This window comes from Capsella rubella, unplaced genomic scaffold (assembly GCF_000375325.1).
Source record: "Capsella rubella cultivar Monte Gargano unplaced genomic scaffold, Caprub1_0 scaffold_2, whole genome shotgun sequence".
Taxonomy (NCBI): Eukaryota; Viridiplantae; Streptophyta; class Magnoliopsida; order Brassicales; family Brassicaceae; genus Capsella; species Capsella rubella.
Genome location: NW_006238922.1, coordinates 6,576,479 through 6,582,478, shown reverse-complemented (window position 1 = coordinate 6,582,478; position 6,000 = coordinate 6,576,479). Strand labels below are relative to the sequence as shown.

Below are 6,000 nucleotides of genomic sequence, written 5' to 3'. Positions count from 1 at the left end.
GGATGGTCTTTCAAGGCCTAGATATGTTCGTTTGTGGTCAGTTAAGTTCTTTTTAATACACAACTGTGTGTACGAAAGCAACAAAAATGCAAGACTAATAATAATTCACTCTCTTTCCTCTTCGTCACTTTCTCTCCCTTTCAACCAATTACAAATATAATATATATATATACTAATATAAAACAAACACTTATATAATTACTTTCCTCACACCTATATATAAAATAATAATTTCATAACAAAAGAAAAATATTTCTGCAAAAAAAAAAAGAATAGATAAAGAGAAAGATAGACAAAAAAAAAGTATGTGGTTAAGAACACCATGAGTTGTCGATAGTTGAAAAGTCTGAAAAACAAAATATCAGAAAGAAGGGAAATTAAGTCTTGAAAATATGTGAGGTAGTTCTTCCTCAGGATGAGCTAAAGAGGTTAGTCATTTTTCTGTTAATGTTATCAATCTGTTTTCTTTTGTTCATGGCAAAATTTTTTGTTTACGGTGAATGAAATCTTTCTTTATTTTTCTCCACATATATATCTTTCAAGTTTTGAAACTAAAACCTTGTCTATATCCATATAAATTTCTGGCAATTTCATTGGATCTTACAGGTTACTCACTAGAATAATTAGGTTTAGTCTTTATAGGCTTTAATGGAATTATCAAAATCTTATCATCTTACGGAACTTGTGATATTTGGCTCTAGTGAATATGTTATGATTAGAAATGTTCGTCAATATTAAGTAACTTGGTTGTTATTTTCATTACTATTTAAGCAGGAGGCACTATGGCTACGGAGCTTCTGTCATTTGGAATACAAAATCTTTGGAACCTACTGAGCCATGAACACAAACAATTTCAGGGAGTTGAAGATCAAGTTGATGAACTAAAAACTGATCTAGGCAGGTTAAAGTCATTTATGGAAGACGCAGAGGCTAAAAAGCATACAAGTGCGAGGGTGAGGAACTGTGTGGAAGTGATCAAGGAAATCATTTTTGACGCGGAAGATATACTTGAAACTTTTATCCTAAAAGACCAACTCCAAAAAAGTGGTGGCATCAAGGAACGTATGAGAAGACTTGCTTGCATCATTCCTGAACGCAGGGAAATCGCTTTAGAAATTGGAAGCTTAAGTAATAGGATCTCTAAGGTGATTCGTGATATGGAAACTCAAGGAGTACAAAAGATTATTGGCGACATGAGGGATCAACAACCTCTTCCTGAAAGAAAAGAATTCGCTAGACAGGAAAAAAGCAATCTTGTGGGGCTGGAAGAAAACGTAGAGAAGTTGGTTGGATATTTGGTGGAGGAAGATAATGATCAAATTGTTCTAATGACCGGGATGGGTGGTCTTGGGAAAACCACCCTTGCTAGACAAGCTTTTCATCACGACAAGGTTACGGAGAAGTTTGATAGACTTGCGTGGGTATGTGTTTCACAAGTTTGTGATCGGAAGAATGTGTGGCAAAATATCTTGCAAAGTTTCAGAACCAAAGCAGAAGAAAACGAAATCATGCAGATGAAAGAAGAAAGACTCCAAGATGAACTCTCTAGATTGTTGGAAACATCAAAATCATTAATTGTCATTGATGACATATGGAAAGAAGAAGATTGGAACCTAATCAAACCAATATTTCCACAAAAAAAAGGTGATGATGACCTTTTATGCTACTTAATGAAAGAAAGATAATATTCCAGTTCACACTCATTCTGCTCTCTGTGTTATAAGTCGCTGGACGTGAAGAACCATTTATCAACTTTAAACCAGAATGCCTATCTGATGCAGACAGTTGGACACTTTTCCAAAGAATAGCGATGCCAATGAAAGATGCATCTGGTAAGCATTCAAATGAAGGATATATATATATATATATATATATTTCTTATAGACTTTGATCACATAAATATGAATGGATCTGGTAAGCATTCAAGAAGGGATGATCGCAAGACATAGCTTTTTTTTTTTTGAATTGAATGTAAAATTTTATTCAATCAAAAACCATGTGTACAAAGAATGTTTCAGTTGGTTTGAAAAATTAGAAAGTATTTGGAAAATAAAACTGAATTTAAAAATATTAGCGGGTGGAGAACCAGAGACGGAGACCATCGTCATAACGAGGATCACCTATGTCTCGGAAGACATAGCTTTAAAATAGCTTATTGTAGTATATCATTATTACATCATACTGAACTGAAATTCTTTTCATGGTATAAATGATGTATTTTTTATTTGTTTGATGATGTTGTGTAGAACCGAAGCTAAGGAAATGGAAGAAATGGGTAGACGAATGCTTAAACATTGTGGGGGATTGCCTTTGGCTGTCAGGGTGTTAGGGGGATTGTTGGCTGAAAATTACACAGAACTCTACTGGGAACGAGTATCTAAGAATATTGAATCTCATCTCGTTGGAAGAGCCAATGATGGCAACAACAATTTATTGAACCGTGTATTGTCTCTGAGCTTTGAAGAGCTGCCTGGTCATTTAAAGTATTGCTTCCTCTACTTGGCCCATTTTCCAGAAGATTACGAAATAAGTATCGAAGAATTGCACTATTACTGGGCTGCAGAAGGAATAATCAAGTATACCAATGGAGAGAGCATTAGAGATGTTGGAGATAGCTACATAGAAGAATTGGTAAAGAGAAATATGGTTATATCTACCACTTGGAGATTTGAAAAATGCCGTTTGCATGACTTGATGAGAGATCCTTGTTTGTCAAAAGCAAAAGAAGAGAACTTCCTACAAATTGTCGGTAACAGCTCCCCGTCTGAAAGTACATCTCGAAGATTTGTCTCACATGAACCGTCTGCATTACATGTTGAGAGAGAGAGAAATAATTCAAAGGTTCGATCTCTCATCGTTCTCAAGAAGAATATATGGAGGAACTTTTGTAAAGTTTCCTGTGTAAGCTTTACAAGGTTACAAGTGTTGAGAGTATTACATCTCCCTAGAGTCACTTTCAAAGGAAGGAAGTTACCTTCTGGCATTGGAAAGCTCATCCACTTAAGATATCTGAGCTTAGAAGGTGCGGACATATCTTATCTACCCTCTTCTCTAGGAAATCTAAAGTTGCTGGTCTATCTAAATTTAGATGTGGATGGAGAGTTTATATTCGTGCCTAATGTCTTGAAGGGGATGAAAGAATTGAGATACCTTACATTACCATATGTTATGCATATGAAGACAAAGTTGGAATTGAGCCATCTAGTAAACTTGGAGACCTTGACTAATTTCTCAACAGAGAATTGCAGTTTAGAGGATCTTTGTGGGATGACGATGTTGAGGACTCTTCAAATCAAATTAACTGGTGAGAGCAGTTTAGAAACCCTATCTGCATCGATAGGTGGAGCTAGACACCTGGAAACTCTTGATATAACACTTAACGGGGCTGCTAAGGGGACGAAAGAATGGAGAAGTCTATTCGAATTCATTAATCTCCAACAGCTGAATTTGGATATTAATATACCATTGTTATCTGATGAATTGCAGTTTCCTTCAAGTCTTACACGCCTGGTTCTAGATGAGTGTCGTTTGGAGGAGGATCCGATGCCCATTCTAGAGAAGTTTGGTCAATTGAAAGATGTTATTTTAATTCGAAATTCTTTCTGTGGGAGGAGAATGGTTTGCTCTAGGGGTGGGTTCCCTCAGTTGCAGTCACTACATTTTTGTGAATTAGATGAGTGGGAAGAATGGATAGTAGAAGAAGGCTCCATGCCACTTCTCAATTCTCTTCTTATTTCGAATTGCAAGAAACTAAAGGAGATTCCTGATGATGTGCTGCGATCCTTAAAGTATCTGAGATTTTATGATATGGGAGAGGAATGGAAGAATAGATGGTCGGAAGGAGGAGCAGATTATTACAAAGTCAAACACATCCCTTCTGTTTGCATTGATAACCCAACCCAATGAATGAATTCGGGAACTAGCAGGTAAATTATGATTTTCTCAGCTATTTGTGTGGGAGGAGAATAGTTTGCGTAAGAGCATATAGAACTCTATTTTTTCTTTTATTTATAGGGGAATACATTGGAGATGGTCTTAACAACACTTTTAGTTAGTGTTTCATCGGAACTTGTTTGATGCTATATGACTATGTGTTGCAGATTATGATGGTTTTCAATTTCATCAACTGGATGAAGCCCTTGAAGGTATTCGACGAAACGTCTAGAAACTCTTTAGCCTCTCTGATAAAACTTTTTTTTTTTTTCTGAAAGAGAAATGAAGTGTTTGTTGGCAAAATAGATTCTAAAAACCAATTTACCCATATAAATACCGTGTCACCTTTTTTCTAATAGAGACGAACATTTGTTATGAATCTCATTGACTTTTTCTTTTTGGTTCTTGATAAAAATCCTCTCGAGGACTCGACACTCTAAGATGGTGAAAGATATTCCTTAGGTTCAACGGACGGTGAAGCCACGGAGAACAAGGATGGTGGAGCGAATGGTCGCACAAGAGCTGCGGAAGACTCTTGATTTACCGATCTTGAATCCCTTAGATATGACACACTAAGACGAATTCAAGGGTGACAATGAGAATCACTCTCGACAAGACCCCCTGGATATGACACACCAAGACGGATCATGCATTGATCAATGGATATTACGCACGATTAACCAAACCAATGGGTATCACACCATTGACGAAAAATGATAAACACTCTCAAAAGGTTCCAAAAATATCAAAAAGGCTTAATCTTATTATTCATGATATAACCTCATTATATAGAGAGAAAATACATCAAAAACGTCCATAATAATAGCGCAACATGCAGAGCATCTAGGGAGATGAAATCCTAACGCTAAAGTGCATGTAAGAGAGAGAAATCGAAAGAATTAAATGTTATTTTGCCATGGACGAAAATCGATTGTTCTTCATTATTTTTTGGGATTAATTCACCTAATTGGGCTTCTCTCATGGATCAAGATTGTAATACAACTTGGTTTGTAGCTTAATTCATTTTGGCCCGTTTGGAATCCTTCGTTGAATGGACGCATATCTGAATCGGGTAAACTGGAAAACATATGATTTGTAAAATCAATAACTCCTGCGTCTGAACTCCGTTCACTAGTAAAAAAAATCTCTATAGCCACTTGGCAATTCGTGGCTGTGCCTTAAAATTCGTGGCTATAGGGTCGTAGCTTAAAAAATTCGTGGAAAATTCGTGGCTGTTTTTTAAAAAATCACCTTATAGCCACGAATTTTCGCGACTGCCAAGTGGCTATATGTATTTTTTTTACTAGTGGTTTGACTTGATTCTTCTTTGAGGAGTTCTGTAGTTGAGTTGAGCATCTTCTCCAAGTCGTTTCGTGCATCGATTAGTCGTGGTTGAGAAGATACGCTCAAAACAATAACGACATATCTTGAAGCTTCCCATAATCATATCAGTTCTTATGTTTTTGTAGCCGAACCTGATCTCTTACCAACTTGGGCACCAGCGAATCAACCGAATAATAAACGAGACTGTGTTATGCTTTTGTGGTTTGTATCAAAACTGTTTTTTTTTTTTGAAGTTTTATGTTTGCTGGTTTGAGTATTGAATGATACACTTATCTAAACCTTGTGTGTTGCTGTATAATGAAACCGACTTCTTTTCTAGTATTATGTTTGTCCAAGAACAAAATGGTTTGTGGTTTGTATCAAAACTGTTTCTGTTTTATATGTTTGCTGGTTTGAGTAAATGATACACTTATCTTCCTTATTCGATCATATTCTTGAAATCAAATAGGGAAAAAAGCTTTAAAATACCTCATTTATTTTTTATTTAGACGTTTAATACCTCATTTTTTTAGGTTGGAAGAATAATACTCAAACTAATAAAAATATGCAATTTAATACCTAAAATATTAAATATTGTCATTTTCCTACCTACGATCTCTCAACAAAAAATATATTCCAATTTTACCCCCTATTCACTTCTATTTATTATTAATGCATAAAAGACTACATTTTACTTTACTATTTCATTGTAATAATTCTTTATACCTTTAATTAAATATATAT

The 6,000-nt window shown here is 35.4% G+C and overlaps 1 pseudogene; it reads left to right on the top strand.

Moving 5' to 3' along the window:
* The first annotated feature begins 350 nt into the window (after positions 1-350).
* The window catches only part of LOC17896217, a 50,454-nt pseudogene continuing 44,804 nt past the window's right edge, over positions 351-6,000 (top strand).